Here is a 26,106-nt window from a genome sequence, read left to right as displayed (position 1 = left end):
AGTTCTAATAACCAAGCTTCAAAACCTGGCCTTTGTAACTGGATCCTTAATTTGCTTATGAAGAGACTACAGTGAATGCAGATGGGTAATAATACTCCTCATCTTTGACAATGAACATAGGTGCCCTCAGGGATGTGGGCTTAACCCACTGCTCTATTCTTTCTACATCCGTAACTGTGTGGCTAGGTACAGCTTAGCCCCAATCTATAAATTTACAGATGATTCCACTGCTGTTGGTGAAATCTCACATGACGATGAGGAGGCATACAGGAGTGAGATAAATCAGTTGGTTGAGTGGAGTCAAAGCAACAACATCAGGCTCAGCATCAGTCTAGAACCATTGGCAGCCTCTTGTGATCTGGTTAATTGAAGCCTCCATACCAGGCTGTGTTGCAACCAGTCAGACTGTTCTCCATTGTACATCTATAGAAGTCTGTAAAAGTCTTTGGTGAATCAACTGTAGACTTCTGGAAAGAGAAGTCAGGAGAAGACACACAAGCCCTCATCAAGGGGAGAACAGCAAGCTCTTTCAAGTTCCTGTGCATTAATAACTCAGCGGTCTATCCTGGCCCCACACATTGATATAATCACAAAGAAGACACCCCAGTGGTTCTAATTTGTTAGATTAAGTATATCACCAAACTCTCTTGCAAATTTCTATAGATGTGCGGTGGAGAACATTCTGACTGGTTACAACGTGGGCTGGTATGGAGACTCCAAGGTGTAGGATCACAAGAAGCGGCTGAGGGTTATAGACTCAGTTAGTTCCATCATGGGTACAACCCTGCCAAATACTGAGGAACATCTTCAAGAGGCGATGCGTCAAGGTGTCAGCATCCATCACTAAGGACCCTCAACATCTGAGACATACCTCCTTCTTGTTACTGCCATCAGGAAGGAGGTACAAGTGTCTGAAGCTCCAAACTCAATGATTTAGGGACAGCTTCTTTCCCTTGGCCATCAGATTTTTGAACGGTTCTTGAACCCACAAACACTACCTCATTATTCCCTTTTTTGCACTATTTATTCACCTCTGTAATGTTCATATCTTTGCACTGTGCTGCTGATGCAAAACCCCATATTACACTTCATGTCAATGATGATAAATCTGATTTTGAGTCTAAGTATTTGTAGCATTCAGTGTGTTTTTGGTTCAGATTTCTAATACCTGAATTTTCTTTTTTCTTTCATGATTTAGAAAAAAAGTGTACTGCCTTGATCTTTCTAAGATTTAACTGATTGCAGGACATTGGCAGGTAGAATGACTCATCATTGCAGTAAAGAGAAAACAATACCTAAAAAAAACTTCTCTGGAAAATTTGATAGATAGCAAAGCCCTGCCTCCAACTTTGTCATTTGTCAAAGCTGTCTGCCTTCTTTCTCCAAGACTTTGAGTGTCTTGTAATGTTTCTAAGGTTTGATAGTGGGTGTATGGCTGTGTTGCAATTCTTCATGGAAATCACTAAGCCATGAATTATTAGCACTAGATTTTCTGCTTAGGGCTAATTTTCTGGCAGTGTAGGACTACATTCATCATCAAGGATAAGGAGGGTGAATCAGCGGACAGAAATTATTGGTCGTATGAGGGCATTAATAAATTCAGATGTCAGGGCATGTCCATCAAGCTGGGAATTATGATGGATGGTTATGGCTATAATTCCACCAATGTTCAGAGTGGTATTAGATTCTGGAAGAGTATTATGTTGGATGATGTGTTTATGCTGCTTTAGGTTAGAAGAATATTGAAAGGCCTAGATAGAGTGGACGTGAAGAGGGTGTTTCCTACAGCAGATGAGACTAGAATCAGAGAGCACAGCCTCAGAATAGTAGGACATCCCTTTAGAGCAGAGAAGAGGAGGAACTTCTTTAGCCAAAGGGTGGTGAGTCTGTGTAAGTCATGACCACGACAGCTATGGAAGCCAAGTGATAGCATATTTTAAGGTGGCGGTTGATAGGCTCTTAATTATTAGGATAAAATTAGGCCTTTTAGCCCATCGATTCTGCTCTGCCATTCATAATGCTGATTTATTAACTCTCTCAATCTCATTCTCCTGCCATTTCCCCATAACCTTTGACGCTTACTAATCAATTCCTTAGAAAGGGGAGACATAGGATCGAAAGATGTAGAATCATTGTGGGTAGAGGTAAGAAACTGCAAGGGTAAAAAGAACCCAATGGGCAGTATTTACAGGCCTCTGAACAATAGCCAGGATGTGGGTAACTTATTATAGTGGGAGATAGAAAATGCATGTCAAAAGGGCAATGTTACAATAGTCATGGTGGATTTCAATATGCAGGTAGATTGGGAAAATCAGGTTGGTCCTGATTTTGCATCCCAAGAAAGAGAATTTGTAGAATGCATACAAGATAGCTTTGCTGGAGCCTTATGCTTGAGCCTACTAGGGGATCAGCTATTCTGTAATGGGTGTTGTATAATGAACTAGATTTAATTAGGAAGTGTAAGGTAAAAGAACCTTTCGGTGGCCATAATATAATAGTATTCACCCTGCAATTTTAGACAGAGAAGCTAAAATCAATTGTATCAGTATTACAGTGGAGTAAAGGGAATTACAGAGGCATGGGAGAGGAGCTGGCCAAAGATAATTGGAAGGGAACACGAGCAGGGATGACGGTAAAACAGCAAGGACTGAAGTTTCTAGGAACAAATTGGAAGCTACAAGATAGATATATCCCAAAGAAGAAGATGGATTCTAAAGGCAGGTTGATGCAATTGAGACTGACAGGGGAAGTTAAAACCAAACATAAAAGCAAAAAGAGGGAATATACCAGAGGAAAAAAAGTAGTGGGAAGTTAGGGAATTGGGAAGATTTTAAAAACAACAAAAAGTAACTAAAAAAGCTATAAAGAGGGAAAAGATGAAATATAAAGGTGAGCTAGCCAATAATATCAAAAAGGATATCAAAATATGTTTCAAAAATATAGAGTAAAAAAAGGTGAGAGTAGATATTGGACCACTGGAAAATTACACTGGTGAGGTAGTAATGGGGTCAAGAAAATGGTGGACAAAATGAATCAGTATTTTGTATCAGTCTTGACTGTATGCTGTAAGTTTGAGGCTACTTAGCAAAGTAAGAACCTGTGGTATTTAGAAAAGATATGTATGGATAGAGCACTAGCTGATTGGCTGGAGGCAAAGATTTTGAATAAAGGGATCCTTTTCTTGTTGGCAGCTGGTGACTAATGGTTGTCCATAAGGGTCTATGTAGGGACTGCTCTGTTTATGATATAGGTGAATGATTTGGATAACAGAATTGATGGTTTTATGGCCAAGATTGTGGACAATATGAAGATAGGTGGAGGAGCAACTGAGGAAGCAGGAAAGCTGCAGAAGACAGTTTAGAAGAATGGGCAAAGAAGTGGCAGATGGAATACAGTATCAGAAAGTATATAGTATGCACTTTTGTCGATGGTGTAACACTGTAGACTATTTCTTAATAGGGAGAATATTCAACAATCAGAGGTACAAAGGGATTTGGGAGTCCTTGTTCAGGATTCTCTAAAGGTTAACTTGCAGGTTGAATCAGTGGTGAGGAAGGCGAATGCAATGTTAGTACTCCTTTCAAGAGGATTAGAATATAAAAGCAAGGATGTAATGCTGAGGTGTTATAAGGCACTGGCAAGGCCTCACTTGGAGCATTGTGAACAGTTTTGGGTCCCTTATCAAAAAATGGATGTGCTGACTTTGAAGATGTTTCAAAGGAAGTTCACAAGAATGACTCCAGGAATGAAAGGTATATCATATGAGGAGCATTTGATTACTTTGGGTCTATATTCATTTGAATTTCGAAGAATGAGGGGGAATCTCAGTGAAACCTATCGAACATTGAAAGGCCTAATAGAATGGATGTGGAGAGAACGTTTGCTATAGTGGGGGAGTCTAGGACCAGAGGGCACAGCCTCAGAATAGAGGAACATACATTTAGAACTGAAATAAGGAGGAATTTCATTAGGCAGAGGGTGGTGAATCTATGGAATTTGTTGCCACCTGCGGCTGTGAACACCAAATCATTGGGTGTATTTAAGGCAGAGGTTGATATATTCTTGATGTTAGGGCATGAGAAGCTACAAGGAAAAGGCAAGAGAATTGAGTCAACTCTGCCTTTCCATCATGGCTTACTTACTATACCACTCAATCCCACTCTCCTGCCTTCTCCCTGTAACCTTAGACGCTAATCAAGAACCTATCAACCTCTAACTTAAATATACCCAGTGACTTGCCCTCCTTTACTGGGAGCAGGATATCTATGGCACCGAGAGGGTTAGTGCAAATGACCTTGCAAATTTTAGTTATGTTAATCTGTGACAGAGTATCAGAGGAATAAAAGTTATTGTTAATCAGATAACCTAGTTAGTGAATTAATAGCACAACTACCTATAGACTAGTAAGATTTAAACAAAATATCTTTTAAATTGAAGGAATAGCATTAGGCAGGGGTATAAATCGTAAAGTTTCTCAAATATTTGAATCTAGAAATTTGCTTTAGAATCGACACACCAAAATGAATGGAAATGTACTGTTTTCATGTGTTTTTACAGAAATCTTGCAGATCCAAAAGTAAATATACAATGGCAGCTTACCCAGATTTTAGTGTTGTGCTTGACGTTAGTCCTTTCTCCATTACCATTAATTTTTGATTTGCTTTGTATGGTTTGGACTCACTAAGCTTCTTATTTGTATATGCAGTGCTCAGATTGATCCTTCTTGTATTTAATGTACTGCTACCCACCTGAGACCATTGATTATGTAGCAGCTCCAAAATACAGGAGACTAGCTGGATTTTAGAGAAAATCTTTTTTCACTTTAAGAAAACTAGCTTGTCAAGTTAAAGCTCAGTAAAGGCTGTGAGAGCTACTTTGATGTCTCCGCACAGTTCAGTTCTTGGGATTAACCATTTCTCTAGTAGCTATAATAAGACCTTTGCATCTCGCATCTACCCATAAATTATTTCCTTCCTTCTCTTTCCAGCTTTGTGTGCTTTTTTACCATTGGTTTCCTATTGCATTCCACAATATGTTTTTAAAAGAATTATCTAGTCACATCAAAACATTCCTATGTTTCTATATTTATGCAGACCTAGACTGGCTGGTGGCTGATAAAGTTTTGTGTTCAACTCTGGCCACTTTCTTAAATAATTTGCATTCATTTTCCTGTGCATTGAGACATCCAGGAAATTTCTAATTGCTTCCACTGTGTTACATTCTATTTAACATGGGCTCTTTTTTATTACATTATTTTCCTCGCTCTTTCGACAATTTGAAACTTTACACCTTATGCTCTCTTCCTCATTTGCTACCTACTCTGGCTCATTCTTCAGAGACAAATCTTCTTAGTTCCTTCGACTCTCTGAAGTGCTCTTACTTGTCTCCAGAATCATCTCTGCCTAATTTCATAGTAGTGTCTATTCCACTTCCAAATTTAATTGTTTAAGCAGAATAGAGCCATATAGCATATTTAGCATTACTTACCAAGTGTTTAAGGAAGGAAGTTTTATCTGTAATCTGGAGAGTGGCTAATTGTGTAGTTCTCCAAGTTTTGGTCATTCAGAGCTCTGTGCAATTTGGTTGCAAAGTAGAATTGTACATAGTGTGTTTAACGATCGGCTTCTCATACCATCAAAATGGAAACTGTGGGTTGACTAGCAGCCTTCAGCGGGAAATAAGCTGTAGGACAAGCTGTGTGGATAGATGTGGGATGGGAGTGGTTGGAGAAAGCAAATTTGAAAAGAATGTGGAGACACAGGAAGCTAATGCTCAGTGAAACCTAACTGCATTGCATTATTGAACGATAACTACGGTAATCAAAACCCCATGCCGGCTTTTGTATTAAACTGGATAATATCATCACTGGCATAACTATGAATCTTTATTAAGGGCCTTGGTATCTTTCTTAAAGAGCAGTTGTCAAAATATGGAGACTGAACTCCAGTTAGATTTAATCAATGGTTTTGTCACTCTGTGTCGTTATAATTAATTAGGTAAATCACCAACAACTGCCCAGAAGTCATTCTTGGCTGTCACTGCCCAACATGCTGCAAAATTCCATCAATGACATGAATGCAGGAGATAGAATGCAACATATTGTGTGTATTGTGCAATGCGGCTTTCTAAATATAAGTTTCTAACCAATGCATTTTCTTTCAATGGCCTGCTTAACTGTCCTGTCACCTTCAAAAGTTGTTTATATTCTAGCTTCTTGCCAGACCCTGTTTAGTTGGGATTCATTAGTTTAGTTTCTAATTGCTATACTCTCTACAATTATAATTCTTATTCTATTTGTTTTCCTTTTTCTTTTTCAGGATCTCATTTCCTTTGAAAAACTATTGCAATCCTCCTCTTTTTACACTAATTTCCCAAACTATCTATGTTCTATGAAATTCTACCCTGTATATTCATTAATTTACATCAATATGATAATTCCTTCTATACTGCCTTCTGGGCTGAAGAACAACTGTCCGCCTTTCTGTCCCTAATTTATTTCTACACTGCCATTTCTCCTTTAGTTACATGAATTTTAATTGTGCTAATGAGTATAATAATGAGTTTAATGCAATCCTTTGACAAAATGTGTTTTGAGTGTTCATAAACACATCATGCATAATACCCTTCTTACTCTTCCCTGTTAATTCATCAAGCAATTCCGTTAAGTCCGACCTTATTACTTTTAACATATAGAGTTGCATGACATCACTGTTAGTAGAGCTATTGTCAGCCAGACTTAGTGAGCTGGGCTCAGCCTGATCTCCAGTGCTGCTTTGTGTAGACTTTGCATGTTCTCCCTGTGGTCAATTAGGTGTCCCCCCAGTTGCTCCTGTTTCCTCTCACATTCCAGATACATATGCAGTGAGAAGTTAATTGGCTATTATAAATTATCCTTGGTGGTTGGTGGTCTAAATGGAGATGATGGGAAGGTTCAGGAAATAAAAAAGAATGAGTGTAAATCAATGTCAGCTTAATGGTTTGCACTAACCTGGTGAGTTGAAGTGCCTGTTTCCATGTGGTATGATTCTATCACTGGGCATGGCAAGTTCTGAAAGTATTTCCTTTATAGATATTCGGTATTGATATATTCATGTTACATGTACCAAGATACAATGACAAGTCTGACTTGCATGCTGATCAGAATGAGAAACAGGTTTTAATATTAAAGGCATATGTTGTGAAATTTGTTAACTTTGCAGCAGCACTGTAGAGATAAATATAGAAAAATATGAATTATTGTAATTATTTTCATGTGTATATTGTAGTTAAGTTAAAAACAGAAATAAATAAAAAGAAGTGGTGAGGTACTGTTCATGGGTTCAGTGTTCATTTAGAAATTGGATGATCTGATTCACTGAGTGTGTGCCTTCAGGTTTCTGTACCTCCTTCCTGATGGTAACAATGAGAAGAGGGCGGTGGTGGGGGTCCTTAATGAGGAACGCTGTTTTCCTGAGGCACCCATCCTTGAAGATGTCTTGGATACGACGAAGGCTAATAGCCATGATGAAGCTGACTGATTTTATAACTTTCTGCAATTTACGTTGATCCTGTGTAGTGGTGCCCTAAAACCAGATGGTAATGCAGCCAGTCAGAATGCTCTCAAAAGTACATCTGTAGAAGTTTCTGAGTGTTTTAGGTGACAAACCAAATCTCTTGAAACTCATGATGAAACATAGCTGCTGTCCTGCTTCCTTTATAGCTGCATCAATATGTTTTGCAGCCAGGTCAGGTCTTCAGAAATACTGACACTCATGTAGTAGAAATTGCTCACTCCCTCCACTTTTGTTTCCTCTTCTCTTTGTGTTCCATTGTTCTACACTTTCTGATGTCCACAATCAACCCGTTGGTCTTACCAACATTGAGTGCAAGGTTGTTGCTACAACACTACTCACCTAGCTATATCTCACACCTGTATGTCCTCTCGTCACCATCTGAGATACTGCCAACAATGGTTGAAGACCCAGTTGCAGAGAGAGGTACAGAGGCCCAGGTTTAGTAGCTTTTCGATCAGGACTGTGATAAACTCTGATCAATAGTCAATAAACAGCATCCTGACCACCATTGCATATTTCACTGAGGTAGTACAAAGTAAAACAATATCAAGGCAGAAATAAGTGTAAAACCCACAGAAAAAAATGCAAGGCAGGTAAACAACAAAGTTGTTTATAATAAAGTTTTTATAAGTTGTTTTTGATCGTAACGAGGTAGATTGTTCATCTTATCATTCAAGAGTTCTATTCAAGTGTCTGATAACAGTGGGATAGAAGCTGTGTTTGAGCCTGGTGATACATGCCTTCAGGCTTTTTTAATCTTTTGTCTAATGAAAGAGGAGAGAAGAAAAGATGTCTGTGGTAGGTGGGGTGTTTTTTCTTAAACATCATTATTGTCTGCCCATTCCCTGTCTACACTGGAAGCAAACTCCTTTCAATTCCTCTTGTGATTAAGACTGATGTGTTCTTTTAGTAGATTTAAATCTTTTGATTTATTGAGTATTTTCATTTTGTTTCTTTTTCATTTTAGTAGCAAAATATAGACATATAAGAAAATGTGAATGTAACTTGATTATATTTTTTTATGTTCGACTTCACTCTAGGCAAATTATTGGAGAGGATTTTTAGATGCAGTGTTCTATGTCTAGTTGGAGAACCACAGTCTGATTAGGAATACTCAGCATAGCTTTGAGAAGGGCAGGTCATGCCTCATAAGCCTGGCTAATTCCTTTGTGGCAAAGCACATTGATGAAGGTAGAGCAGTAGATGTGGTGCATATGGATTTTAGTAAGACGTTTGACCAGGTTCCCTACAGCAGGCTCATTCAGACAGTCAGGAAGCATGGGATCCAGGGGAACTTGGCTGTGTGGATTCAGAACTAGTTTGCTCATAGAAGGCAGCATGTGGCAGTAGTCGGAGAGTATTCTGCCTAAAGGTTTGTGACCAGTGACGTTCCACAGAGTTCTGCTCTGGAACTGCTACCCTTTTGATTTTCATAAATGACTTGGATGAGATAAAGGAAGGGTGGGTTAGAGGGTTTGCAGGTGGCACAACGATAGGTGGAGTTGTAGGTCGTGTGGAGGGTTGTGGTGGATTATAGTGGGATATTGACAAGATGCAGAGCTGGGCCGAGAAGTGGCAGATGGATTTCAGCTGTAGAAAAGTGTGAAGTGATTCATTTTGGAAGTTTGAATTTGAAGACAGAATACAGGTTTAATTGTAACATTCGTAGCAGTGTGGAGGAACAGAGGGATTTTAGACTCCAAGCCCATAGTTTCCTCAATCTGTTGTGCAAATTGATAGGGTTGTTAAGAAGGCATATGGTGTGTTGACCTCATTAGTCATCGGATTGAGTTCAAGAGCCATGAGATAATATTACAGCTCTATAAAACCCTGGTTAGACCACACTAGGAATATTGTCTGCAGTTCTGGTTGCCTCAGTATAGGAAGGATGTGGAAGTTTTATAGAGGATGCAGAGGAGATGTACCAGGCTGTTGCCTAGACTAGACAGTATGGCTTGTGAAGAGAGGTTAATGAGCTAGGACTTTTCTCTTTGGAGTGAAAGAAAATAAAAAGTGACTTTATAGAGCTGACAAGAGATGTAGATAGAGTGGATAGCCAAAGCCTTTATTTCCCAAATAGGAGGGAAGTATAAGGGGAACGGTGGAGGTAAGTTTCTTTTTAAGAATTGTGGGTGCATGGACCATCCCACCAATGGTGATGGTAGAGGCAGATATATTAGGGCATTTCAGAAACTCTCAGATTAACACATGAATGATAGAAAAAATGGAGGGGTATGTACAGTAGAAAGGAATGGATAGATTGATCCTAGAGTAGGTTAAAAGGTTGGCAAAACATTGTGGGCCAAAGGGCCTGTACAATGTTGTAACGTTCTATGTTCTATGTTCACTAAAACCTGAGGAAATAAGCAAGGCATATACCAACATAATTAAGTTAAATGGCAATTCAAAATTATTTGCGCAATTTAACCTATTCAGCAATTCCAGAAGTAATGTGTCAACAGTTTATCATGTTTACAAAACACACTTAGACTACTATATCACTGAATTGATTACACACTGTTTTAAGAATGTTGCTATAATATCATTGTATTACAAAGTACAATATTTAAAATTCTGAAGAATATCTGCTGTCGTTCTCTTTCAAAACATGCGCTAAAAATGGTGCATTATTGTCCATTCTGTGAATCACTTAGTTGAAATGATTGCAGAGTATTATCACCCTGACATTGCAATGCGCATTAATAGTCCAACGTGGTCTCAGGTAAGGAAAAAATAATAAACATTCTTCCCACTTCCAGATTTCGGAGACTTTTTTTCTGATTTACTGTGACATGGAATTTATTAGCAGTAATTGGCAAACCTGGATTTTAAAGTATTAGAAGACAGCACTGCCTTTAAACTGCTGAAAACGTAATAGACCAAATGTAAATAGTGTTTACTGGTGACAGGAAGACATGTCAATGTACAGCAGCCCATAGGCTTGGAGGGAGTGAAGGGAACTGACTATTCGGAGGGAAGCTCTCCTCCCTGCCAATGCATTGACTTTCAGGGCCAGGCTGAGTACATGCATCACATGGGAGGGCAGGGCTGATAATTACAGCAACACTTACAATGGTGTTAATATGGCCTTTGTCACTTAACTCTGTTGCAGAAGTCTACATTTCATCTGGTTTTGGAATAGTCAGCATAGGCACAAATATTCAAGGTGACCAGCAACAGCGCCTCCAGGAGGCCCAGCTGCAGGTGGCATGGTAGAGCCACTGCCTCAGAATGGGTTCAGGCACATAAAATCAGCTCTCTGGCGCAGTGAGATAATGGCTCCACTTGCTGTGCCACCGAACTCCTCCACACTTCCTGCAGCATGCACCTTGGGTGTTTAGAATATCGAACACAGAACAGTACATTGCCAGCCCTTTGGCCACAATGTTGTACTGACCCATGATTGTTCTAGCCCTTCCCTCCTACACAACCATAATCCTCCATTTTCCTTGCATCCATGTGCCTATCTGAGAGTCTCTTAAATGTCCCTAATGTATCAGCCTCTACCACTAGCTGGGCAGTGCATTCCAGGCACCCACCTCTCTGTGTTAAAAAAACGTTCTTTGAACCTCCCTTAAAATTCCCTCCATTCACCTTAAACGCATGTCCTCTGGTATTGGTCATCCTGGGACGTTTTGTACCAACGCTTTGTACAGCTCAGCACTGGTCAAGAAGTATCCTGATTGTGAGCATCCTCAGGTAGCTAGGCAGCCCTCCAGTAGTCCCTGATGCAGACATTGCACCTGCATGTGTGAGACGGCACTATCTGTCCCAAAGAGACTCCTTTGGTATACGAATATCTGATCTGGCACACGGCCTGCATGAGACTTGAGATGTTGCAAGCTTGGAGGGAATAATGCCAAATTAGTTGCCATAGAAGTTGTCTCAGATGTCTCCATACCAGTTTTTTATGTACGCCTGAATATGTGTTGTATGAACACCAACTTCCACAATCACAAACCCTCACCCTCCTCCAGCACAGGCAATGGTTTAACAGAATTAGAGAAGTGCCATCTTAACTCTGCAATTCACAAATTACTTTCTAAAGTGCACTGACTTCCAGCAAAATGGTTCCCATTATTATAATCATCCAATGATAATTAATGCTTGGCTTATATTTAATTACCTACTATGTTTTAAGGCTCATTTATGGAACACTGCACTTTGAAGAAGAACAAAATATGACCTTTCTAATAGTTAGACTCCAGTGAACTATGAAGCATTTGGAACAATGTGAAAATTTGCATTTGTAAAGGTAAAAATGAGGAGGGCCATTAATCCCACAGTGTCCATGAGCTAAGGTCATATACTAAATCGTACAGAGAGCCATTAAAATTATTGTAGGGAGAATTTAGCTTTTAAAATCTACCCTTTTCTAAAGGTGCAGAGTTGGGCTGAACAGAATGCATTTGCTGCTCACGGCATTTGAAATTCCATTGTGCTCTAAGTGGCTGAAAGCTGTGGCGTTAAAGGCATCTGAGAATGGTTACACGGAAATAATTAAGATTGCCATAAAAACTTAACATTGAGTGAGTATGCAGCATGGATTAGATCGAGCTAGCAGCCAACAGTACTCTGTGGCATGTGTGCTTTTACATTCTGAACTTCCACGCTTGCACACTACTGTGTCTAGTACAGAACGCACCAAGGGTCAGATGCAAGTGTGTCTGATCTCTTGCTCCACACCTGGACTTCCCAGTGAGTCTAGGACTGAGCTGAAGAGTTTGTACCTCCTCTCTAAGCTTTACATCATGCAATGCAGGTAATCTAGATCTATTGATTTGACTGAATCAACATTCATTAAAAAGATTACTGAAGGTTTTTGATAACTTCATTATAATTAATATTGATATATTAAATTAACTTAAATCAGTTAAGCATAGTTAACACGCTGGCAAAAGTAGACACTGGGCCAAACGAGGAAGTGCTAGGATAGGTGAAGTGGGCCTTAGTAGTGGAAAGCATGTTGACGAACAAGGTGTAGTGCCAAATAAGATTCCTATTCATGTTGCACATTTCAAAACTTTAGGTTGTCGCATGCCACCGTACAGCCAATAAAGTAATCACTTGAATTCTGAACTGGGGTCAGCATATGCTGTTTTCACTTCAACGTCTGTGTGGGAAATTAGTTGAGTAATGTTACACACCACTTCTATTTGATGCAGTCATTTAACTTGATTAAAACTGCTTTGGCCCTGCAATTCTATAGCAGCCATTCTCAACGGGGGCCATATGGCCCTCTTGGGGCTCCTGGCAAACCCATCGACTGAAAACTGTGAGAAGGGGAGCCCCAAGTGTTTATGGGGGCCCTGGTAATTTACAGACAGACAGACAGACAGACAGACATACTTTATTGATCCCGAGGGAAATTGGGTTTCGTTACAGTCACACCAACCAAGAATAGTGTAGAAATATAGCAATATAAAACCATAAATAATTAAATAATAATAAGTAAGTTATGCCAAGTGGAAATAGGTCCAGGACCAGCCTATTGGCTCAGGATGTCTGACACTCTGAGGGAGGAGTTGTAAAGTTTGATGGCCACAGGTAGGAATGACTTCCTATGATGCTCAGTGTTGCATCACAGTGGAATGAGTCTCTGGCTGAATGTACTCCTGTGCCTAACCAGTACATTATGGAGTGGATGGGAGACATTGTCCAAGATAGCATGCAACTTGGACAGCATCCTCTTTTCAGACACCACCGTCAGAGAGTCCAGTTCCACCCCCACAACATCACTGGCCTTACGAATGAGTTTGTTGATTCTGTTGGTGTCTGCTACCCTCAGCCTGCTGCCCCAACACACAACAGCAAACATGATATCACTGGCCACCACAGACTCGTAGAACATCCTCAGCATCGTTACAGCAGATGTTAAAGGACCTCAGTCTCCTCAGGAAGTAGAGACGTATGGTTTCATCGTATCTCTGCAAAACCCAGCTTCGCCCAGCTGCTTGAATTGCATGACTACATTGTCAAATGAAAGCACGATGCAAAGCAAATTGAAAAATCTTTTGGATACTTTGCATCCAGAGAAGAAGGATAAACACTTAGACTTCTTCAAACACCTTCAAGATAATTTCAAGAGAAGGCCAATGCTGAAACAAATGCTTACTGAAACGTCACAGAAATTAGAGAAGAGTCTTGTTGCATCATACAAAATTAGTAAACTGATAGCTAAAACTGGAAATGCTTACAACGTTGGTGAGTTTCTTCTCCTGCCTTCAGTGTCCATAATAATATCTGATGTCATGAATTTGAGTGCCAAAGAAACAATTTAGGCAATTCCTTTAATTAAATCTACTGTTGCCAGAAGAATCGATGAGATGGCACAGGACATTGAAGAGAGATTGGTCAGTTCATTATAATCCAAGAAATTCTCTTTACAATTAGACGAAACTACTTTATAAGATAACGATGCTCTTCTCATGCCTTATGTGGGATTCTGGAACGGAAACAAACTGATGGAACAGATGTTGTTTGCCAGGAGGATTAAAATTGATACTAAGGGACTGTCTATCTTTGAGGAAGTCAAAAGTTACTTAAGCGAGAACAATATTCCAATGGAGAATATAATTGCTTTTACATCTGATGGTGCCGCTTCTATGGTTGGTCGATACAGAAGGTTCATCGCCCATCTAAAAAGAGTTATTATTTCTGTCTTTACTATTCATTGCGTCATTCACAGGGAGCACCTAGCAGCTAAAAACTTAGGAGGACGTCTCAATCTTTCGCTTTCAGTTCTCATAAAGGCTGTAAACTTCATCAAATCCCATGCCCTTCAGGATCGTCTTTTCCGGCAGCTGTGTGAAGAAAATGATGCAGACTTCCAGATGCTGCTGTTGCATACTGAGGTGAGGTGTCTTTCCAAGGGTGTCTTCTACGTTTTGTTACACTTTGGGACACCACAGTTCCCTTCATGTCTGATAAAGAGCATGGAGAAAGGGACATTGATGCTAAGGCGGACATATTTAATCTGGCAGATATCTTTCAGAAACTTAATTTGTTAAACAAGACCTTACAGGGCAAAAACAGTAACCTCGTAGATTGTAAGGAAACCATTGTTTCTTTCCTTAAAATATCGCAAGAAGAGGTGACCTCCGACTGTCATTGTCTAATTTGGAGCCCGACATCATGAAACTTGCAGAAAAGCACCAAGCTCAAGGATCGTATTTGGCCTGATAGATGTTTAATTTCATACAGTCTGTTTTTAAGTTTTGTCCAGTATGTCAGAATGTTCAAGTTTTCTTGGTGTTCAATAATAAATGATTTTCTGTCCATCTGTGTTGTGTCCTTGTTTGAAAGGGAACCTGGAACCTGAGAGGAGTTCCTAAGGGGGCCATGGACAAAAGACGGTTGAGAATCGCTGATCTATAGGACATCCTGCAGCTGTTTCCTCACTCAAGCCCACAGTTAAAGTCAATGGCTTAGTCCCAATTACACCATTAGTACTCCATCAAGCTTTGTTGGGTGTCCTTTCAAATGCTGACAGGAACAAGTCAAAATCACGGTATGAAGATTTGTAACGTGACACCATGGGATTGTCATATATTTTACAAAGAGACATAGTTGAAATTGCCTCTTGCCTTTCTGAAAGTATATATGTTTTTAGTGAAGACTGCATAAATTAATTCTATCTCACTGGGCTAGGGAGATCAAAAAACAATTAACCGATGTGATCCAGAGCTCATCACTATTCCGTTCCATTGTTTGGAAAGCAGTAATGTATAGATAGAATCGTCTTAGCTTATGATACTGTTAAGATTTAATGGCCTATTGGTACCTGACATGATAAAGGTTTTAAGATTGATTATATCAGGAGATAACAGAGAGCTGTCAATACCTTTTGGAGACATTTATTAGTACAAATCTCTATTGTATTCTGAGGAAGATTAAGAAGGAAGAAAATCCAGTTCGGGATAGGTTTCCATTGGTTGGGAATAACGACGACAACAAAAAATGCAAAAGCAAATCACATTTTGTGGATATTATTGATATGCAATAAGAAACAAATCCTAGCTATCACACTAACTGCGAATACAACAGTGACACTTGAGCTTTTTTTATGTTCTGTCTGAATTAATTTCAGTCAACAAGCTTACACAAGACTTTCATCAGTCAGGACATTGATTATAAAAGTTAGGAGGTGATATTATGTTTTTGATTATTATGTTCAATTTTGTTCACCCTCCTGCAGGATAGAGTTCTTAAACTGGAAAGTGTGCAGCAAGATTTACAAGGATACTGCCAAGAATTAAGATAAGAGACTGAGTTATAGGGCGAGTTTGGACAGGCTGAGGCTTTATTTCTTGGAGCATTGAGACTGGGATGTGATCTGAGAGAGGCATATAAACTGATAGGCTGATTGGACTCAGTCTTTTCCCTGAGTTGAGGAATCAAGCACTGAAGGGCATAGGTTTAAGATGAGAGGGGAAAGATTTAATAAGAACTTGAGTGGCAATACTTGTTACACAAAAGATGTTGTGTATGTGAAATGAGCTGCCAGAGGAAGTATTGAAGCAAGTACAATAATAATTTCCAAAAACCAGTTCAACAGGTACATGGGTTGAAAAGGTTTGGAGGGTTATAGGCTTAATTAGACTTGGGGCACAGCCAATTCTACAACACATTATGGGCTGGTTGTTGTTGGGACATAATCACATTGCTGTCTCCAATGCATTCAATAGTTTCAGGTTAACGCTGGAGCAAATCAGTACCGTAGAGAAATATGAGGTGAATCTGAGAAGTGCAAGAAAAGATTAATCAGAATCAAAAGATACAACTAACCCACGTTGAAGGTGGTTGCTTGATTTTTTCCCCTGGGAAATGAGGCTAAAACTAGAGAACATTGATTTAAGGTGCGAAGAAAAGATTTAGAGGGCACCTGAGGCATATTCCATATACCCACCACTCATATAGGGGGTAGGTATATGGAATGAGCTCCCTGAAAGCTATAGGCTCCTGGATAGGAAAGTTTTAGAGAGATATGCACCAAATGCAGGTAAACATGATTAGCTCAGGTAGGTACCCTGTTGTGTTAGACAAATTATATGAAAGGTCTTTTTGTGTGCTCCATAACTTGTTGACTCAATGACACAAACAAGAGGAAATCTGCAGATGCCGAAAATCCAAAGCAACACGCACAAATTGCTGGAGGTTCTGCCTGGCCTACTGAGTTCCTCCAGTATTTTGTGACTCAGTGACATACCTGTCTAATATAGGAAGAGGCATGAATTCATTTTAACATGAATTCAGAGTCTAGTGTCAAACAATGGTAATAATTCTGTATTAGAAGTAGGTTTTGGTATGATCCTTATGCAGACATAATGTCCAATGTCACAGGTGTCACTCAGTGACTTCCTCTTGTGCCCAATACCTTAGATTGCATTTTAAGCTGAGACTTCCAATATCCAGACTACATAGTGGCATCATGGTTTAAAAATACTCTGAGTGTGTTATACTCTCCAATAAATTGTCCTCTAGCAGATCACCACATGCTTACAAGAGTGGTAGTGGTTCAGTGGAGAGCACATCTTTTGTCCTCTCTTAAACCAGACAGATTCTGCAGATGCTGGAAATCTTAAGCAATACACAGAAAGTGCTGGAGGAACATAGCAATTCAGACAGCACCTACAGAGGGGAATAAACGGTCGACATTTCAGGTTGAGATCTATCAGGACTGGAAAGGAAGGAGGCAGAAGCCAGGAGAAGAATGTTGGGGAAGGGAAATAGGATAAACTGACAGCTTAGACCGAGTGAGGAGATGAAGTAAGAAGCTGGGAGGTGATAGGTGAAGGAAGGACTGAAGAAGAAATCTACTGGAAGAGGACAGTAAGTCATGAAAGTAGGGAAGGAGAAGGGAAACCAAAAGGAAGTGTGGAGAGTCTGGGTGGGCACATGGTCAAAGAGTCAGAGAGCAGTAGAGATCACAGAGGGAGATCAGTGAGAGAGGGTCTCACTAAACTCCCTTTGAAGAGAAGATTTAAATTTCTTCAGGGTAGGGATACCTAAGAAACTTCACAATGGGGCAGCAAATCATAAATGTAAGAGGTTCTGCAGACCCAGCTTCTTACTTCATCCCTCTTCCCTGTTTCCTGGTCTCAACTATCACCTGCCAGCTTGTTCTCCTCCCCTTCCCCCACTTTCTTATTTTGGCTTTTCTGATTCTTTCCTTTCCAGTCCTGATGAAGTGCCTTAGTCCAAAACTTGACTGTTTATTCCTCACTCCAGATGTGGCCTGACTTTAGATTCCCCCAGCATTTTGTATGATTTATCCTCTCTGCCAGATTTGCTGCTGATTTCTACTTGTACTTTCATATAGTTTGTCTCTGATCTCTTCCCTTCCCACTCTCAACTTCTCTGTCCTTCTCAAAAGGGTAAGTTAGTGACCAATAATCCTCACAAGTGTGCACACGTGCAGTTGGATTGGCTATACTGCCACCCACTCCTCCCACAAAGACCTCCAATACATGTTCCCAGTTTCTTTGCTTTTGTAGTGTCTGTTATAATGAGGAGATGCTCATGACTCTCACACACTTTTTCCAAAGTAACCTCTGCTCTGTAATGAATTGGGCATTTGAATAATTGCATTATGAATATTTTATGTCTAGTGTTGAAATTTTAGCTGTTGAGCAAACATCCTTTTGCCATTCTTGTAGACAAATTGCACACTGATGGACTATTATTCCAATCTGTTCTGAAACATACCTGGTTTCAGGGGGAAGCCCTCAATGAAACCTGGGTACAGTCCATGATCTTTGGACTCTTTGGAATCAAGCAACCTGGAAAATCCGTCTCTGCTATCTACACAACAGGACAGATAGATTTGACTAAGTTCACAACCTCCTATCTCTTGATTGAACTTGATTTGTTACCCAAATTCTAACCTGAAACATGTTAGAGGCATTGCCTCTAACATCAGAAGATAAATCTGATGTGACTACAATGAGTATTGGATTTCCATTAGCCCCTTCCAGTACTTACAATGAAATCCATGCAGAAAACTGGGCAATGAAGATGCATACATCAGGATGCTCTTCATTGATGACATCTCTGTATTACCCTCAAAACTAATCAATAAGCTCCAAGACCTAGTTCTTAGCACTTCCTTGAGCAATTTGTTCCTAGATTTGCGGACCTTAGACAAGGCTGTGTGCTCAGCCCCTTGCTCTAGTCACTTTACACTTAAGAACATGGGACTAAGTACATCTCCAATGCCATATTTAAGTTTGCTGATGACACAACTGTCATTGGCGGAATTAAATGTGGTGACAAATCAACATATAGGAGGGAGATTAAAAATCTAGCTGAATGTTGCCACAACAACAACCTCTCACTCGGTGTCAGAAAAAACAGAGCATTGATTATTCACTTCAGGAGGAGGAATGAGCTAGTACTCGTCAGGGGATCCGAGCTGGAGGGGATAAGCAACTTTAAATACCTCGGCGGTATCATTTCAGGGGATCTGTTGGGGGTGCGGGACTTAGCTGCATTACAAAGAATCTTAGAAATTTGCGAAGATTTGGTACGTCATCTAAAATTTTGATAAAGATCTATGGATGTCCAATGGAGAATATCCTGACTGGTTTCATCACAGCCTGGTATGGAAACAGCAGTGTCCTTAAATGGAAAAGCTCAGTCCATCGTGGCTAAAGTCTTACCCATCACTGAGCACATCTAAAAGGAGCACTGTCGAGGCACAGCAGCATCCATCATCAGGGTAGTATACAGTGACATATGTACTTTGATAATAAATTTACTTTGAACTTTGAAAACTTTTTGAATAAATCTGAGGAGTTTTCTGGCTTTCTTCCTCCTCCTCTCCAACTCTTTTACCCCTATTATATGAAAGGTAACGTAGACCATTGAAGTCCTCATTTTCAATTAGAACTGTTGTTTCCTGAGGCACAGCACATTTGCATTACCTCAGTGGCATTCAGGGATGAAACTGGAGCAAATATGAACACCCACTCTCATCCCAATTAATGTAAAGCGAAGCATTATGCCTTTGGGAATCTCAATAAATCACATACATAGGGGGAGTTCTTCTTGATTTTTGACTATTATTAAATGGAACAAAGACCAATTTAGGAGCATTGGCATCAAATCAGCATTGTGATGCTGCTGCAAGTAAGTTTTTCATTACACTATGCATACGTGTACTTGTGCATAAGACAACTTGTCTCGAACATCACAAATTGCATACTCAGCATGATTTATCCTGATGAATTTACAAATGGTATGAATTATTGTGCCCTCACAATTCACAAATAAAACTCCCAGAAAACTAACACTCATCCCAATAGTTTGAGTCCTTTGTGCTCATATAGCCTGCTGAAATAATGGTTCTTTCATTTCTGACGACGTGGAGTTCAAGGATTCTCATACAGAGAGCTTTTATCAATTATCCACCACTTGATATAGCAAGGCTGTGAATGTTGCCTTCATCTGTTTGTTGTGATCTCACTCAGCTCTGTCTCTAGTGTGTTGCTTTTGCTTAGAATGCTTTCAGTGCTGTGTTGTAAGTTGATCTGGTTGGTACCTCATTTTCAGCCATGCTTGGTTTAGTTGGCAGCACACTGTTGTACTCTTTGATGCTTAGTTGGAGCTTTTGATACATTGGCTTTTATAAATCAAAGTTTTGAGTATAAGAGTTGGAATGTTATGGTGAGGTTGTATAAGACATTGGTGAGGCCGAATTTGGAGTATTGTGTGCAGTTTTGGTCACCTAATTACAGGAAGGATATTAATAAGGTTGAAAGAGTGCAGAGAAGGTTTACAAGGATGTTGCTGGGACTTGAGAAACTGAGTTACAGAGAAAGGTTGAATAGGTTAGGACTTTATTCCCTGGAGAGTAGAAGAATGAGGGGAGATTTGATAGAGGTGTATAAAATTATGATGGGTATAGATAGAGTGAATGCAAGCAGGCTTTTTCCACTGAGGCTAGGGGAGAAAAAAATCAGAGGATATGGGTTAAGGGTGAAAAGGGAAAAGTTTAAAGGGAACATTCGGGGGAGCTTCTTCACACAGAGAGTGGTGGGAGTGTGGAATGAGCTGCCAGATGAAGTGGTGAATGCAGGCTCACTTTTAACATTTAAGAAAAACTTGGACAGGTACATGGATGAGAGGGGTATGGAGGGATATGGTCCAGGTGCAGGTCAGTGGGACTAGGCAGAAAAATGTTTCGGCACAGCCAAGAAGGGTCAAAAGGCCTGTTTCTGTGCTGTAATGTTCTATGGTTCTAGTATGCTAGCCATGAGGTGATTAGCTATGATAGGATTCTGCTGCAAAGAATCTCTAATTTTGAGCTACTATGCCTGTACTTAATCATTCTCACAGCACAGGGCTTGTGGTTCAAAAAATGGTGGAGGGATTTCTTCAAAGAATATTTTGCAGGTATTGCTAATACTACTATCATTGACAGACCCATATGTGAAGAGAACATTGATGAGGGAAATGTCGAATGGATGAGGTCCTTAAATTGGTTCTATCATCACTTGTCAGCCCATCCTATCAGCCAGCTCGATCACATGCAATGGATGGTATGGAAGTTGTCCTGTCCAAGACCGGAAGAAGCTGCAGAAGATCGTGAACCTAGCCCAGCACGTCACACAAACCAATCTTCCATCCTTGGACTCACTTTACACCACATGCTGTCGGAGCAGTGCTGCCAGGATAATCAAGAATAAGTCCCACCCAGCCAACACACTTTTTGTCCCACTTCCCTCCGGGAGAAGATTCAGGAGCATGAAGAAACTTACGGCCAGATTTGGGAACAGCTTCTTTCCAACTGTTATAAGACTGTTGAACGGATCCTGACCCGGATCTGGGCCGTACCTTCCAAATATCCAGACCTGACTTGCACTACCGTACTTTCCCTTTTCTATTTTCTAATTATGATTTATAATTTAAATTTTTATTATATTTACTTCGATTTGTACTTAGGGAGCGCAAAGCGCAGAATCAAATATCACTGTGATGATTGTATGCTCTAGTATCAATTGTTTGGTGACAATAAAGTATTTATATTTGTATTTGATTACTTCCCAGGAGAATTATTGAATCATTAGTAATAATACATGGGAAGTTCCATATTTCTACTTAACCAAAAGTTATAAGACTTAAAAAGTTCTAGGATCGCAGATTCTTAATATCACAGGCTTTTGCTTGCGTTATATTGCAGACATACCACTGTCAGCATCGAAGAATGATCATTGCACAAAAGGAAACCATCACTTCTGGCTCTGTGTGAAAGCAGTCCAGCTTATTCCATTCTCCCACTCTCATCTCACATAACCAAACTTAGATCCCGTATCAATTCAAGATGGCACTAAGCTGTGAAGGGCATTGGGTACGTGGATTAGACCTAGTGTAGGGATGGTTTCTGGGAACTGCGTGGGAAGTTAGGGGTCAGTTTAAGGGTAGGGATAGGAATGAGGGGAGTGAGAAGTCAGGGCAGTAAAAGAAGTGGTAAGGGAAGGAGCCAGAGGCTGGAATTCAGATTGGAAAGATCCCAGGTCAGAGACCAGTCAGAATGGAGGTCCAAGGCATGAACCCTGATGTTTGTGGGGCCCTGAGAACAAGGGCTGGTGATCCCTGAGATCGACTAGTCCTGGTGTCAGAGGACTGAGTTCGGCATTTCCTGGGATTGGTTAGTCAGTCAACAGTTCTGGAGGTTCAAAGCCCCTAATTGTCGCTTCTGAGGTTAAAGCCCAAAGGTCAGCAAGTCCCAAGGATGGTGGCCCAACATCTGCAAGTCTGGAGGTCAGAGGCGCGGAGGCTACCTGTCCTCAGTTTGGAGACTTGTCTGTGCATGTGGGTGGCGAGGTGCAAAAGGGGCTCATGTTGTTGTTGTTGCTTGTTGTAGTTTGCCTGTGTCTTGTTCTGCTGAACATCGTAAGCATGTTATGTTAGCACCAGAATATGTAGCCACCATCAGCACATCCTCAGATTGCTAACACACAAAAAATGCATTTCACTATACGTTGGGCTATTGATAAGTTCATGGCCTAAGAGAGAAGGAGTCAATTTTAGAAAACCTAGCACATTTATTTTTCAACATAGTCCCCTCCTACATTTACACACTTAGTCCAGAGGTTGTGGAGCATACGGATCCCTTCTTTGTAGTTGAACTGCACGTGCATGTAACGAGAGCCTCTTGGAACTCCAGTAGTCCCCAGCAGGGGTGACTGATAAGTTTGTGGCCTAAGGTAGAAGGAGATGAGTTATACACCTCTCGTTACCTGCATGTGCAGTTCAACTCTGAGTGAAAATGCGGAAAGCTTGACGTTAATAACTCATCTCTGTCTACCTTAGACCACAAACTTATCGATCACCCTATGCCGTGGACCACTTCTGGAGGTCCAAGTCGCCGACTTCTACAAAGAAGGGATCCGTATGCTCCACGACCGCTGGACCAAGTGGGTAAATGTAGGAAAAATAAATGTGCTAGGTTTTCTAAAATGGACTCCTTCTACCTTAGGCCACGACCTTATCAATCACCCTTGTATATTTCAATATACATGTAATAAATCTAATCACATCGAAACAATATCCAACAGAGTGACATTTGCAAAATATCTGGAAAAAGACAGAAAAAGTAAACCTTAAAAAAAATCTTACCAGCATGTGCATGCAATCCCAGCCTTTAATCACTGCTAGGAGAGAGCCTGGAATCCTTAGTTTCAATCGCTATCTCCTGGCCTTTCCGCATTCACTAAGTTATCCTTGTAACACATAGGCTATTTATGCAAAGTAATTTAGCTTGGCTGATTCATGTTATGTCATAAAATTTAGCAGTAAGAATTGTCTAAACCTGTTCAACCTGTTAAGTTTGGTTCTTTTCCTAACCCTTCCCTTAATAGTTTCAAAGAAATAGCTACACGTTGTTCAAGTCTGAAAACTAAATGAGTCTCAGTTTCCTGGAGATTGTGAAAGCAAAATAATGTAATGATATTAACATGATTCAAAGGTGCATAATCTAATATTCATATAACCAAGCACAAGCATGGACATCTAGGACTGTGACAACAACTTTGTCACCTATATATACAATGGTGCAGAGAAATGGATGAAGTTAAATCTCACCCACTGACTTCGCATGTCCTGGCTCATACTTGAGCTTCCTGTGAAATTTACTGCAGGTAATTCAGTTAAAAGTTTACCATGTAGGTGTAGAATTGTTCTCACCTGTACAGTAGTATGTACGAAATATGAAAGTGATATTGTAAATGAGCGGAGCTTTACCCCAATCTGTCAGCCAACTGGACAAAATTATTCATTTTTGTTTTATATATATATATAAATTTTCAAAACTTAGTTTTCCAGTTTACTATAACTTTATCTTCTCTAGATTGTTAGTACAACAACCTTGTTTACTAATTCAACAGCATTCTCAACAGATCTGTATCATGTTTCTTGCTGGTGACTCAGAGTGTAAAATAAAGTTAAAGTTGCACACAAAGGAGATGGAGGAACAGCCAGCATCTATGAAGGAAAATGGATCATCAATGTTTTGGGTTGAAACCCTTCACCTGGATTGGAAGAAAGATGTGAGATAGCCTGCATAAAAAGGTGGAGTGTGGGTGGGGGGGTTGGTGGGAGGGGTGGGGAAGGAGGGAAAGTGTTTAGTAGAAATTAGAGAATTTGATGTTCACACTGTCTATTACTGCACTGTTCTTCTAATCTGTGTTGTCCTTGACTCAGCAGTTGGGGAGGTTGTGGACAGTGTGAGAATGGGAAATGATATTAAAGCAGCTGGCCACTAGGCGATTCCGCGTGGCACAACCGATGGAGTAAGTCTGCCAATGGCCTCTACCACTGAGGCTCAATGCTGATTTAAGGAACAGAGCCTCATATTCCACCTACGTAATCTCCAACTTGACAGTGTAAGCATAGAATTCTCAAATTTCTGCTAACCACTCCTCTCTGACCCTTCCCTATTTTTATCTTCCTCTTGCTGCACCTGGCCTCCATCACCTTCCATTCTTACATCACTGTCACTTTCTCCCTCTGTTTTCTGCCTGTTATTACCCCCCACCTTGGTCCATTTACAATCCAGCAGCCCTTTCCCTCACCACACTCTCTCCTTTCTTTTCAGTCTGGCTGTAGGGTCTTAACTTGTAACATCTGCCATCCATTTTCCTCCATAAGTGGACCCTTCAAATTCCTCTAGCTGCAGATTTCCAGCAGCTACAGTCTCTTGTGGCTCCAGAGGTGAAGTACTGGTTGTCACCAAAACAATTACAAATTACAATATTTTTGCTTTAAACATGTAATTCAGTGAAAATAAACCACAATGTTGCTTAGAAGTTTGGAAGTGCTTTTGATAGAAGAGAGGGATATATCCTCTCACAGAATAGCCAAGAGTGCCTAGTTTCAAGTGATCCTGAATAACTAGGAAGTTCAGATACTCATTGGATCTTTCACAGCTGGTTCAGCTTCTTTGCATTTTTTTTTGTTATTTGTTTCAGAACAATATTCTAGCAAAGTGACCTTTGCAAAATATCTGGAATAGGATAAGGAAAGCAAATAGGATGAGTAGCAATCCCAGCCTTTAATCACTGCTAGGAGAAAATTGCTATCTCCAGGCCCTTCCAGAATCACCAACCAATCATTATAACAAATAGGCTATTTATGCAAATGAATTTAATTTGGCTGCTTCATGATACTTCATAAAATCTAGGATTAGATTCATAAAACCTAAGAATTGTTTAAACCTGTTCAATCTGTTAAGTTTTCTTTTCCTAACCTTAGTTTGAAAGAAACGGCTACACAGTGTTCAAATCCAAAACTAAATGAGTCACAACTTCCTGGAGTTTATGAAAGGAAATTATTATAATTATATTATCATGATTAAAAATGCATAATACTTTTTAAATGCCTCTTTTTTGAGTCTCCATGCAGTCTCCACCATCACAGATGAAGATAAAATGAAGATGAAGGAGGAGGAGAGGCATTACTAGTCAAGGAAAATATCATGGCAGTACTCAGTCAGGACTGTCTGGAGAGTTCCACTGGTGAGGCGTTATGGACAGAAATGAGTAATAAAAAGATATGACCACATAAATGGTTCTATTTTATAGACCACCCAACAGTCTGTGTGATTTAGAGGAACAAACTTGTGGAGAGATTGCAGACTGTTGCAAGAAACATAATGATGTTATGGTAAGTGAGTTTACCTTTCCACACATCAGCTGGAACACCCATGCTACAAGAGGACCAGATGAGATAGAGTATGTGAAATGTGTTCATGAAAGTTTTCTTAATCAGTGCATAGAAGTCTCAAGGAGAGAATGCATGATACTTGATCTGCTATGAGGGAATGAGACAGGACATGTGACAAAAGTTTGTGTAGCGGAACACTTTTCATCCACTGATTCCAGTGCATTAGTTTAATTGTAAATATGCAACAAGTTAGGTCTGGTCTGCAGGTTGAGATTCTAAATTAGATAAAAGCTAATTTTGATGGTATCAGATAGGATCTGGTAAGTGTGGGACAGGTTGTTTGCTGACATTGGTGTACTTGGTAAGTGGGAGGTCTTCAAAACTGTCA

At 40.1% G+C, this 26,106-nt stretch overlaps 1 protein-coding gene across 2 annotated transcripts in view; it reads right to left on the bottom strand.

The window, feature by feature from the left end:
• The window catches only part of LOC140726749 (PC3-like endoprotease variant B), a 753,656-nt gene extending 730,381 nt beyond the window's left edge, over positions 1 to 23,275 (bottom strand). The window contains exon 1 of one of the 2 annotated variants that reach the window (XM_073043532.1): positions 23,175 to 23,275. The gene's annotated coding sequence lies outside the window, so the exon portion shown is untranslated. Of the gene's footprint in view, positions 1 to 5,487; positions 5,627 to 23,174 lie in introns of those variants that run through there. The other variant, XM_073043531.1, reaches the window with a different exon arrangement.
• Between the last annotated feature and the right edge of the window lie 2,831 nt (positions 23,276 to 26,106).

Source organism: Hemitrygon akajei, chromosome 4 (assembly GCF_048418815.1).
Source record: "Hemitrygon akajei chromosome 4, sHemAka1.3, whole genome shotgun sequence".
NCBI lineage: Eukaryota > Metazoa > Chordata > Chondrichthyes > Myliobatiformes > Dasyatidae > Hemitrygon > Hemitrygon akajei.
This window is presented reverse-complemented; position numbering and strand designations above follow the sequence as displayed.